This window comes from Triturus cristatus, chromosome 4_2 (assembly GCF_964204655.1).
Source record: "Triturus cristatus chromosome 4_2, aTriCri1.1, whole genome shotgun sequence".
Taxonomy (NCBI): domain Eukaryota; kingdom Metazoa; phylum Chordata; class Amphibia; order Caudata; family Salamandridae; genus Triturus; species Triturus cristatus.
In genome coordinates this window covers 262877683-262890843 of record NC_140586.1, presented here as the reverse complement: position 1 = coordinate 262890843, position 13161 = coordinate 262877683, and the positions used below count along the sequence as shown (strand labels likewise).

General features: G+C 42.4%; 2 protein-coding genes across 5 annotated transcripts in view; both read right to left on the bottom strand.

Moving 5' to 3' along the window:
- LOC146833596 (short-chain dehydrogenase/reductase family 42E member 1-like) overlaps positions 1-13161 on the bottom strand; it is a 131056-nt gene that overhangs the window by 91667 nt on the left and 26228 nt on the right. For 2 of the 3 annotated variants that reach the window (XM_085601466.1, XM_085601468.1), the window contains exon 2: positions 6804-6884. The gene's annotated coding sequence lies outside the window, so the exon portion shown is untranslated. Of the gene's footprint in view, positions 1-5986; positions 6022-6803; positions 6885-13161 lie in introns of all 3 variants that reach the window. The other variant, XM_085601467.1, reaches the window with a different exon arrangement.
- MOCS3 (molybdenum cofactor synthesis 3) overlaps positions 1-13161 on the bottom strand; it is a 48974-nt gene that overhangs the window by 9753 nt on the left and 26060 nt on the right. The window contains exons 1-2 of one of the 2 annotated variants that reach the window (XM_085601465.1): positions 6804-6884; positions 5987-6021 (exon numbers count right to left, since the gene is read on the bottom strand). The gene's annotated coding sequence lies outside the window, so the exon portion shown is untranslated. Of the gene's footprint in view, positions 1-5986; positions 6022-6803; positions 6885-13161 lie in introns of those variants that run through there. The other variant, XM_085601464.1, reaches the window with a different exon arrangement.

The window sequence follows — 13161 nt, the reverse complement described above, 5'->3', positions numbered from 1 at the left end:
GCAGAGTTCAGTCTGAGGCCTGGGGATAATTCTAAGGCAAGGAATCTGCAGCCAGAAGTCTCTATCAGATACATTTTGTTCCCCTTATGTCCATTAGCCCGGCTGACTTGTAAACATGCATGGGCATAATGTTTAAAATGGATATTGCAAGAATTGTAAACAATGGGCCCTCCTGCATTTTAGGTTGGTGGGATGAGAAAAAGAAAATGTGTGCCCCTCCAAAAATAAGAGAGAAATGCTTACAATAAACTGCTTGAATACTAACAAATACGTGAAATATATTTGCAAACTCAGGATTTCAATTGCATTTGGAAGGGGCTCAGCATATACCTCCAACTCCATAAATTTCCTCCGCTTAAACAAAAAAATACATAGAATGCAGACTATGTGATTACAATTTTATTTTGCTGCACTGTACATTTCTTTAAAGATTTTCATTTTTATTTGGACTTGGAAAGCAAATATTTTTCAGCTCTATAATTTTGCTGGATTAGGCAATCAGCCAGAGAAGTTTATAGGTGTCTGGAAAAAAACTTTGCCTGGGGGATGGAAGAAAGGGGGGGAGGGGGAGTTCCCACCTCCAAGAGAATATTTACAAATTGGAATATATTGGTACAATTTTCAGCATTGTTTCAGTGATAAATGGACCAAATATACAGTTCTTATGAGAATTTATAAAGGAACACTCAAAGGATTTCATTGAATTTCTGATTTGTCCAGCAAGTCTGGCCGCCAAGGGGGGATAGGTGCCAGGCAATGCAGCTTGGAATCGTCCCCTTACAATGGAACACACACAACACCCTCATTTTAAAAATGAAAATCAAGCCTCGGAAAATCTACTTGCCCATTTGCTATGGTGATGTGCAAATGATAAATATTTGCAGAAACGCGATTTATATAAATGATAGTTTGTACGCTTTATAGTATTAGCAATAAAACTGCATATCAATTGCATACCTGCCAACTTGAAGAACAATCTCACCGTGTGAGGAGGGGCGAGGCCTCGTGCCCAGAAGTACCTAGAAGGCGCTTTTGAACCCCACCCTGCCCCCAAGCCACCTCCTTCCATCCAGGGGCATAACACAGGCCCCTGCAGCCCCCGCGGTGCGGGGTGGGGGGCCCCCGAGCTGCAGGGAGCCCCCTCAGCACAATACTCGGGGCCAAGAGCTCCAGAATAAATCTGGAGTGGGGCCCCTCCGTGTACGTGGCAGGGGAGCCCCCTCAACTTTCGTTACACCACTGCTTCCATCCTCAGATAAAAAAGCTTGCTGAGGCTGGTGCCGATGTACTGGGGTGTTTTCACTCCTCCTAATGGGCGTTGGCAGTACAAAGCCTCTGAAAATGAGCTGGAAAAACCACCATCTACAGGGGTTTCAGCTTATTTTCCCTGCCACTGTCTGATATTGGCTTCTCACTGGGAGAACCATGTGAGTTGGCAGGTACGGATTTGGAAATTTCAGGTCCATTTCAGTGGGTAATATGCAGACTGTAAGTTACAGTGCACAAGAACATCATGCTTTAGGTGGTATATTCATTAAGAGTGGCAGTTTTTAAACATGAGGGGAGAAACATTCCTGCCCTGACAATGCTGTTGTGACCTAAGAGGCAAGTTAGGAGTCATGTGTACACCATATGGGGGCTTGATTTAGAACACATGAAGCAAAAGTTTAGTATATTAAATCAAACAAAAGAGTTTTTATACATCCGGCCTGCTGAACTTACATATTCGAAGGCGCTCACATATGTGATAAAGAAGGAAAAGGTTGCCTAGCATCACACAACTTGTGACGAGTTTATGGGTCCAGAGCATTACAGTTAGGTCGAATAGATTATTCAAGTAACTGGACGTGTAGCTCTGGTATCATTTGTTATGATTTAAGGGGCCTGAATATACCAAATTCTACTTTCATTTGTATGCAGCAGTCTCTACAGGTTTTGTTTACCAGCTTGTCGACTTCAAATCAATATTGTTAAAAAAACATGCAAGATGACAGTTTGACAGGATAGTATGCCTGACCAACAGTTACATTCACAAGCTCACATTCATTATTGAGGCACACAGAGATTAAGTGATGTGCCCAAAATCACAGGATGTTGAGCCGGAGCCGGGAGTCGAACATGGTTCCCAAGTCCCAAAGTCTGCAGCTCTGGACCCAATACCCAGGGCCGTTTCTATCATTAGGCAAGACTAGGCGGCCGCCTAGGGTGGCAATAGGGGGAGGGCAGCAAAAAAGATGAGTTTGGGAATATCTAATGGATTAATTCTTCTAGCCTGGATGACAGGGGGGAGAGAGTTATGGTAGTAAAAGGGAGGGGGCAGCATTTTTCAATTGTCGCCTAGGGCGGCAAAACACGTAGAAATGGCCCTGCCAATACCACATCCTCTCCTTATGATAGGGACCTGAAGGTTAATCGGGAGATTGGATCCGATTTATGGACTACTCTACCAAATGTCCTTCCAACACCTGCTGGGACCCACTCACTGAGCTGTCCCTAAATTAAACGGAATGTAACAGCATCTGTGCTTGGCCGTAGCATGATTCGAACAGTTTTTCAAACAACGAAAAAGAAACATTTCAGTCTCACTTGCTCCTCTGCTGCAAACACCTAGATGAAAACAGATTTTTAGAAATTCGACTAAATGCTGAATATATTTCTTAATGCCCATGCCATTGCTCAACCTATAGCTGCAAAGCGTCGTTGAACAACTTGGTTAGTTTTCTTTCAGGTGAACCGTTTGCAACCTTGTGGTATTTTGAATGTAGGCCTGCCTATGAGCGCCTCAAAGCACAGATGAGATAGGAGCCAGGGCTTTTTTTTTTCAGTTTTATACAGCGTGAACTGGACCGAAGGTACTGAAGCACTTTGCATGGAAACTAGTTACATTATACTAGGTCACAATTTTTTGGGGGTGGGGGGGGGGGAGGCGCACAGAGTTTAGGTATTTTGCCCAAAATCACAGAATGTTGAGCCGCTGCCAAAACACGAACATAACTCCTCAGTTACAAAATCCGTGCGGCACCCCTGGCTGTAAAGAACCCCCACTTTCGCCCGCGTTGGTATTAGAATGTGTGACACATATACCCCACCCGGGCACAGACATTGTGCACTTTACTAGATACAGCTACATTGCTGTTCGCTGATAAAAAAAAGCTTGTGTATTCACTTTTTAAATTTAATTTCACGGGGGTCTCGTTTTACTTTTTTTCCCGTTACACTTGTACATGCGTAGCCTGGCCTGTTTCAATTAATTATGCTTTCATGAAGAAAACAGGTACATGACACCCTTAATTTTCATGCTGGCAGGGAAAGCATGAACACTCATGTGCCTGTTTTCGATAGGGACTAACTTCATTTGCGTCAATAACCCTTTGCCATTGTGACCGTTTCTTCCACTGTTTCGTGTCAGTTATGTGTTTGTCTAGTGTAACATTGTGAGCACAGATTGTTTGTCTATATTGTATTGTGGTGTTATTTTTGTACACATTTTTCAATAAGATTTGTTGTATGAAAACATTTATTTTGTGAGTACCTTGTTTTCAATTTTCGGGTTATATTTGCTGTTTATGGAATATCTATCTTTCCTGAACCATTAAGGTTTTCACATTGTTTAATGTCCCCAGGTTCTAGGTAATAGGGCTCCCTTTGTTGGGTGTAATCTTATTTTATATCAGGGCACCTAGGGAGTCGCTTGGAGAGCTTTTCAATATTTCAGACAAATTTGAGGCGGTTTTGGGGCTGCGACTGAACCAAAGGAAATTGCCGTAGTTTCCAATGGTGTCGCTGGTGGGAACCCTGCAAGAGGACCTTCCGTCCTTAGGTCTCTGGCGGGAGCTGGGTAGGTTTCGCTACCTGGGAATTGTGGTTGCTCAGTCAAAGAAGGCCCAGATGCAATATGATATGTGCAGCTTATGGGCTGGATAGAGGTCTCCAAGATGGTGCTCCTACCGCATTGTCTTTATAAGATATAGACTTCCCTTTGCCCCCTGCCCTCTTGGGTTTTTAGGCAGTTGGATTCTCTGCTTACTTCACTGTTATGGACGGGCAAGCACAGTAGGGTAGCCAGGGCTACGCTGATGAGAAGCTATGAGGGAGGGTTGGCGGTACTGTGCATGGAGCTCTATTATTTTGCAGGAGTAATGCAGCACGTGGCTCGATGGCTGGCAGAAGGAAGTAATTGGGATAAACAACAGTTGGAGGGGACCGTGGGAGGGATTCGGGGGTGTCACCTGACTGGCCATATGTGGTCAGGCAGATGGGCAGAGTGTGGCAGAGGTTGGTACACGTGGTGCTTCAGAGGGCGCCATTTTATCGAGAACCGCTGATAAGGACTCTTGCTCTGATACACTGTATGGAAACCAACATGACCTTTCAGGCGTCGTGGGAGGGGTGTTGCAATAATTGGGGTGACTTTTACCCCGATGCATCCTGTATCTCCTTCAAGGATGTACACATGGCATTTGGAGTGGGACCTGGACACTACATGATGTGGGCCTGGCTGAGTTTGCCCAACAGACCTGGGAGGCCTTCCCGTCAGTCTCTCCTGTGTTAGGCACCCTGGGGGTCGTGTTGTCCTGCAGACTGGGGAGAAACTTGGTATCGCTGCTCTACAAAGCCATGAGGGCACATATGGTCGATGGGCTCTTGAGGTGTTGAGAGCCCTGGGAGTCGGACTTTGGAAAGCATATGGCGGATGAGGTCTGTGCGAGAGTCTGTGCACTGACTAGTACGGTCTCTAGTAATGTGCAGTTTAAGCTCATTCATTTTAACTTCCTCCACTGCACTTACATGATGCCCTTTTCATTGAGCCATATATTACCAGATCGAGCTCCTACCTGCTCCTGTCGTTTTGAAGGGGCAGACTTAATACAACTGGGTTGGGGATGCCCACTGAGGCATGCTTATTGGACACAAGTTGTGGAGACTTGTACGCACCACAACACTACAGGGTGTCCTTATGCTCGAGTTTTGCCTTCTGGGAAGCTTAGGGAGACCCAAGGGGAAGAAATGGCTTATGAGTTTCTGAAATTAGCGCTGGTGTTGGCCAGAAGGCGCGTTGAGATTGTGTGAAAGAGGTCACCGGCAGTGGCTCACTGGGAAAAGGATGTGGTGGAGTGGTCAATGGCGGAGGAGCTACATATGAAGAATAGTAGAACTGACTAAAAGCTCCAGGATGATGTGGATGTATGGGTATCATTGTGTGACCGATTTATGGCTCCGGAGGGAGACCTCAGTGAAGAGGATGTAGATTCTGACAAATAGACCTGTGGTAGGTCTCACCCAATGTAATCCAGTTTCTTGCTTGTCTTGAGGGTGTGCCTCCCTGCTACTCCAATATCATTGTGTGTTCTTTACTTTCTGTTACATAATTGAAGATGTATTTCCTATGTAAAGTACTGTGCCTTGATTGATGTGAATTGTAATGGCTGACAATGTAAAATGGTACTTCTATACATTTTTTTTCTGCACCCAAGTTTAATCGCACTGCATCCGTGATGTTGTTTCTACATTATCTTCTTGAAAAAACAGTTTAAAAAAAAAAAGTTAGCCAGTGTGACAATTTTAGCAGCCATGTTATAACTATTTATTTAGGGTCAGTCCACAATGGTTCTTGCTCTAAATAAAGACTTGTCTCAGGTGTATTATTAAAAAAAATATATACTTAAAATATATGTCACTCTAGAAATTAAAGCATCTGGACCAAAATGAGTATAGTTTTACCTTTCCGTGGTTACATGCATTTTTACAAACACACAGATGTCTTTTTTTCGTGCAGGAGTTTATGTGCCTGCTTGACAGATAGAGGCACAAACCACATTTTGGTGATGCTGGAGGCTTGCAGTGCAGGTTACTATTCATGGTAAATGACTTAACAGCTTGAACCACACTCCAGTAGAAGATATGTTGCCCCATGCAGTACACCAACCTGTGCTGCTATGACTTTATTTTAAATAAACAACATTTTTCTTTAGCCAGTGCAACTTACCTTTACTAATTCTCAAGCAAATAAATAGCACGACCCTAAAAAATAATTATAATAAACTATTAGGTATAAAAGGGAGAGACAAGACTCTGCCCACACCTCCACATCAGCTGTCAATTTGCTATTCAGAAAATAGTCTATAAAATACCACAAATGCGAACTTGCACATTGGAACTGAAAACAAAATGGACTACCGAAATTATATACTGTTTCAGTGCCACATCTCATCGGCCAAATTTTTCATATTTTAATGTCACTGCTAGTTCCAACACCTGTCTGTTCTAAATACAAGAAAGCATGCAGAAGCCCCAGTAGAATTTAAATAAAAAATAAAAGCTGGGAGGCAGTCCAGACATGCTGCAGCAAATATAAATTTAGACAAATGCACACAACACAATATGACATTAAGGTTGCAGTTAGCCACTATAACATTCAGAAGCTTAGAGAGAGTTGAAAAGTTGAGAGTTAAAAAGAAAAAGCACATTTAAACTTTGTGAACGGTGAAAGAAAAATTGCAGATTTTCTTGAAAACAACCCAAAGACAGAAAATGTAAATGTGCAGTTATTGTTAGGAGATTGTGCGCACCCTTACTGACTGATAGTCTACCCACAAACAATCAGGGGCAAACGCTGTCTGCAGCATAAGGGTCCACTTCCAAAGTGACCTGACACTTGGGTGGAAGGGTATGTTGCTAAAAAGACATCAAAAGAGGTCTACCATCCTCTTTGTTAACCTCTGTGAGATTTCAAAAGCAAAGGCGAGGACATTCTAATAGGTTGATTCAAAGCGTAGCAGACAGTAATGAATCCGGAGATTTACCTTATGGCAATAATGTGAACCCTTGCTGCGTGGTGCAGTTGGCAGTCAGGCAGGTTTTGGTCTGGCTTCTTTGCCGGCAGCCTAGATAAAATACAATCAGTTAGTTGATAAATATGTAAATACATAACTGTAGTCAGAACTAGCTAATAAAAAATCAGTTTCAATTTGAAAAGTTGGGTATTTACGAATGAAATTGATAGGACAATTGATCTCGCTTCAAGAGCAACCTACCTCTTTTCTACGAAATCATAAACTTTCTTCTATTGTACGTAAAAAGTGACCCGTCTCGCTACTGCGTTGATGCAGGACAGGAGCATCAAATTACTCAAAGATCCGATAAAGAGACGTCAAAATAGAACAGATGGAAACTGGTGGTGGTGGGTGGGGGGGGGTAAAAAGCTAAAGCAAACACTAATTTCATTTGACCATATACAAATCGAAACAATCTAAGTAGACTAGGTAGGTTTGATAATTAATGGTATAAATTGTTTAGATCGAGAGTACTCATTTCAACAAAAGGTAGAGAGAGAGTGGCCTTGTAGAGATTTACACCTATGACATTACACAGTTTTGTGCTGCAAGTGTTCTGGCTCAGTAATACCAACACTCAACTACTGCGCTTATAAACTGCAAGTCTAAGGTATAAAGCACTACAAAACAAAAATAGCAGCCAGTGAAGTCATAGGGAAAAGAACTCCAAGGGTAACCCTCCAATCGCAAAAGTGAACCCAGCAGTAGCATAAGATTCCAACCCAAAGTGCCTGCTGACATCCATACGACCAAACCAGGCAGCCTTACTGCTGTACCTACTGGAAGCAGCTGTTAACAAGCATTTGCAATGCAATAGGTCTCGCATTTACGCGAGTTTAAGCTATTGGCATTGTAAATGACGATGCCTTTTATTTATGTTTGAAAAACGAAAACACTAATAAAAGGCATTGTTATTTGCAATGTGAATAGCTCAAACTCGCGTAAATGCGAGACCTATTGCATTGTAAATGCTTGTTGTTCCTTTCACTGTAGCAGTGACCTGGGTTGTTTTTAAAAAAATAAGACCTTTGGCCTCACGCTGTTTGTTCATTTGCATCTCACTGATGCTGGGAACAAAGAGATTGCAATCTTTACTGCCGATCTTTACTGCCCTGCGGCCCGTGAAAGTGAAAGCAAACGAGTGCTTTCAGGCCTCCAAATGGTGCGCGTGCCCGGCCGGCGCACATGCACTTTATTTGGAGGCCTGAAAGCACTCGTTTGCACTTCCAGATCCCCCATTTACAAAAGCTCTCACGAGAGCAGCGCTAAAGCGCTGTCTCAGGCGAGACCTAATAAGGAGTTTGGGCTGTATGAGGCAAACAGAACTGGAGTTTTGTGTTGTTGGCAGCGGGCTATATCCTTCTCTTAGTTGGCAATGGTGCAGTTTGTCCTATGGTGAGCGTTGCCTTGCAGGATGGCATCATGGCTGATGTACAAGTGCCAGTCTGGCAGCTCCATTCTGGAAACATAACAGTATTAATGTTTAGAGAAAAATCAAAAAGGTTGAGCCCGTTCAGTGTCTAGACCAAAGGCATTTTCTTTGGCTCATCAATTCCTTGCGGCATACGCTCAGAGTTGTGGAAAACCAGTCTGTCAAGGTTAGTCTTATTATTTTGCACACAAGCTAGGATAAGATGCGACAATTACATGCGTATTTCCTAAGTTCAGGAGATAAATAAGTGTGGAATATTGTAGCTTTCCATTTGTCATTTTGTAAAATAAAAATAAAAACTTTGGGGTAGGTTTAATTATGTTTAAGGCTCCCTGTTTTCAGTTTTTACTACTTTTTATAGATAAATACAGAAATAAAATCTATTTTCTGGTCTGTATTTATTTTTAAATTGGTTAAAAATATCGCAAATTGGGTTGCTTTTGGAGTAATTCTAAATGCTGTCTGCCATGACTGCCAGACCAATAGCTATCTGAATTGATAGATAAGGGGGCTAAAAAAAGAAAGACATTTTATTAAAGTGGCTTTATCAGCAGTAGATGTGCGCAAGGTTGATACTGAAATTTGCATGTATTCTTCTAAGCGCATTGATTGATCTTCTGTGGGTGTTTACAGCATTGAAACCTGGTAGGCATTTAAGCATGAGCGCATATTTACCGCTTAAATAAATGTGGAAATGTACTAATTTCAGCTTAATTTTTCTATAAAACCCAAAATAAATATGGATACATACAGATGGAAATGTCAAAAAAATAAATACCATGAGACTGGGAGCCCTAATTGTGTTGTACATCTTGGCGATAGTACTTTTTTCAGTTACACATGCAGCTACATCTGTATAATACATGCTTATTATCAATGGGGCGGATGCATCAGCAGGTTTGCAACTTTAGGGAATGACTGCCACTGTTAATTGCAGATGTTCCTTCCCAACAAAGACAACAATCCCAGCCACCAACACCCGTTCATGGAGACAACTCATCCTCTCAACCACACGCAACGGTTCCATCTTAGGGTATAGGGATACAGACCCTCTGCAGCCTATGCTTTGAGAGCTTGCTATCCAGATAGACATGTATGCACAACACACTGCCTAGTGTGAAATCAAGCGAGGAAACAGAAGGGAATGGGTAACAAGCACAGTTTTTTGTAGACAATTCCTCCTTAACCTAGACAATCCGAGCACAGCCACATTAGTTTCACCTAACTGTCAAATACCTACAGAAGACTAAAATTTGTGGTGGCTGAAATATAAACTATACAAATCTAAAATAGTTAAAAACTAGTGCTATTTTAAAACCCAAGACAAACTTCATTGGGACGCACACAAAATACTTTAGCTAACAGAAACATGTCCCAAAAATGTGGACATAAAGGATACTTCAAACTCCAATATATTTTAGGGGCTGTATTAAGCAGGGGTGCCTTGAGGGACAGGCAAATGATGTGTTGTCCCACAAACTCAGCCTTCCACAAGCCCTGTTGCTTACAGTGGTCAGACGTCTGTCATTGCCCAGCGTTCTGCAAGTGAAATGAGCTTGCAGAGTTATTCCATTTATTCTGTCAGTTCTGTACGTAGGTTATGTGACACCAGGAGCTATATTTTACACAAAGTTAACAACATCTGTTTTCTTTAGAAAAGTTGAATTTGCCTTGCACGGGTTAAGTCTGTGCCCAGTACAGGAGTTGCGTTGCCATTACTTAGTTAACAATGCAAGAAGTGCTTAACCTGGAAGATAACTTGCAGTCATATGCCAATGCGTGAAGGCCTCTGCAACGTAAAGGATGCTCCGATGCCTGTTGGTGAATTTAACCAGTGGTAACTCTCCCAGAAGCCTAAGCCTGGAAGACCTCTGTGACTTTAGAAACGTTATTTATTAAGTTCAACAACGCAACTGTCAATAAGGTTCAGGACGCCTATACAACTGACTCATAAGACTTGTGCATCCGTGAGAAAAGCCATGCTGTCAAACGCCATCTTCCAGGCGCCCATATCATCAAGGACAAACAAATTCTGTAGGGAGCCATAGCAGGTCTGTGGTGGTATCAAGGGATGGTCTAAATGAGGGCCTGTGTGTATCTGTTAACCTCCACCTAACACAAGAATCCCTGCAGGGAAGTAGGAACTAGTAACCAGCACTATAGAAAGTACCACTCCATGACTCATGCCTGCCTTAAAACCACTCTATAAAATGAAATTAAGTCTGCATGTATCATGTCCTTTGTATTTTTTATCTGTTACTAACGTTTGATTAACACACGTCTGTCATTGGTATGACCCCTGGAGTGTTTTTTAAAGTCTGCCACCTATCCGTATTGTTTCTGGGATTCCTCAGACAGATTCAAGGAAGGCGGAGGTCCCTATGTAACATAATATGGGGCTGATCGGTTCGAGGTATTGTTTATTTAAGGTTAGAATTTGTTAAGTGGCATATGAGGTGTTTGATCCTACATAGACTTTTTGCGGTATACTTTGTGCATGCGCGTGCGTGCCAGTGATACGATTTTATCATGAACAGGAAGGCCGAGCATTGCTTCTTGAAGTGTCAGTGCTGTTAGGTGAATTAGCACATAATTAGCTTGATTACTGCAATTATGGACAGCCTCAAACTATTACTGTAACCAAGTTGAATTTACTGCTGTAGCTCCAAAAATCCATATACTCAACATTTGAGAAACAAATCAAATGCAACTGCTAAATATTTTGCCATTCCCGCCTTTATGTTATGTATGTTAGCTGACAGCTCAAGTCTGTCTTCCGTATCCCTATAATTTCAATTTCTATCTTGTATTAAGTCTCAATGTTCTGCACAGGAGGCACCAAAATGTGTCTTTGCCCAAGGCCCCGTACATTCTTAAGATTAAGATACCTCGCTTACAGAAAAACTGAGCGCCTTTGTCCTGAGGGGTCTTAAAACAAGCTCCGGCAAGCCATGTATCCCACGCTTTGCTACCTCCCTTAAAGCAGTGGGAACACAACCCTGGAGAACACACTGTCCCTCATACTGAAAAGTAGTTGCGAGGCTCTGGGTGGTCCTGGAGCTGATAAACTGCTAGGCGCTGCGCTACGTACGTCAACAAACTTACATGTTGTAGAGCAATCCCATTTTTAAGGCTGTTTGCCACATTCAGATGACATGGATGAAGGGAAAGAGGCTCCACTTCCATCTTTTTGTGCTAATACCTATTTTCTCAGGGCTGCCTCCAGCCCAAAGAGTCACCTTTGTGCACCAATACTAGCACGATAATCAAGCACAATGTGTAGGTCCGCGAATGTGGTTCAAGGTACAACCATCAGAGCACAGACATTCAGTGCACAACACAGGGCGGAGCATGTAACAGGATCACATATTAGCAGCTAGACATGTCAGACTGGCCCTTCAGTCTATCACAGGATAAGGTGGTAACACATCTAAGCGGGACCAATCAGCCAACCAAAGCAGACGAGTCTGCATCGCTATGGGATGACTATTATTAGTCTTGTAAGCACTAGCAATGTGTAGAGCAATTTGAAAGTTGGTATTAAGCACACGTATATGTAGAGGGTTTGACCTCTTTGTTTTAACAAACCTGGGACGTTAGCGCGATTGTGATTCGTTATTTTATAGTTACTGATAAAAGTAGTAAAAAACCTTATTCCAGATGGGTGGGTAGACATTAACAATACGTAATGTAACTCAAAGATAAAACAATACAATATATGATTATAGTTGCATCTATGCACATTATTATAGAAGGGTTGGGTTAGGGAGGGAAAGATGCATGAATTTACAGAAAGAGGTAATGGGTTTTGTAGTTCCACCGCTGAATCTTGAATTCACATCTGAACTGATTTAATACTTGTTTAGCTATGCAAGTATAACAGCAGCTGGTGTCCAATTCGCTTCTTGTTCACTGGTGGGTGCGTCGGTGCATGTGAGAGAATGACCCAATTACTTACCAATAACCTTCATTACTCTTAATACTACTTGCCCTCGTCACAGACATTACACTAGGAGGGTGACTCAACCCTCTGGACAGAAAAATGCAGGAGAATTCTAGTAAGCCCTTCCCATCCTCCTGGGTGCTATATAAGGAATGGCTTACCCGGAATCCTCCTGTAATATCCATGCAAAATTCAAAGGATCAGAGGGAGGGATTGTAATGCCGAGGACGAGCAAGACTGAGAGGAATGAAGATTGTCAGTAAGTAATTGGGGCATTACCTCTACATCCCTCGTCTCAGTCATTACATAATGAGACATACCAAATTAGAAGACCTTGATAAAAACACATACCACAAAGTATGCACAGCCAATGATTTAATGCACACTGAATCTATAAAATAACAATGCATAAGTCAAGTAGCTTAATCAAGAACTGAACTTAGCACCCCCAAACTGAAATTCCTACTAGTCCGGAATATTATTTAGTCTGTATTGATCCACAAAAGTAGAGTCTGAAGACCATGTAGCTGCTCTACAAGCCTCTAGAAGAGAAACTTCCTGGAACTCTGTAGAAGGGGCAGCCACACCCTTGGTAGATCGTCCCTGAGCTAAGCCACTTCTAGAAGAGCCCCGCTGGGCTTGCATAATAGTAGCCTTCAACCACCTACTTAACATTGTTGCATTCCTGCCTTGACCTACTACCCCAAAAGTCACAAACAGTAGATCTGTCTTCCTGAATGCTTGAGATGTGTGTACATAAACGGAGCAAGCATGTATAACATCCAAAGACTGAAGAGACTTTTCCTCCTCCAAGGTAGGAGAGGTAAAGAAAGTAGGGATAATCACCTTGAGAGTTGTGAAAAACAAAAAACTACAAAAAAAGCGTTGACTTTTGGTAGGAAACAAGGATCCGGACGGAGAATAAACCAAGCCTCAAAAAATCTGAGGAAAGT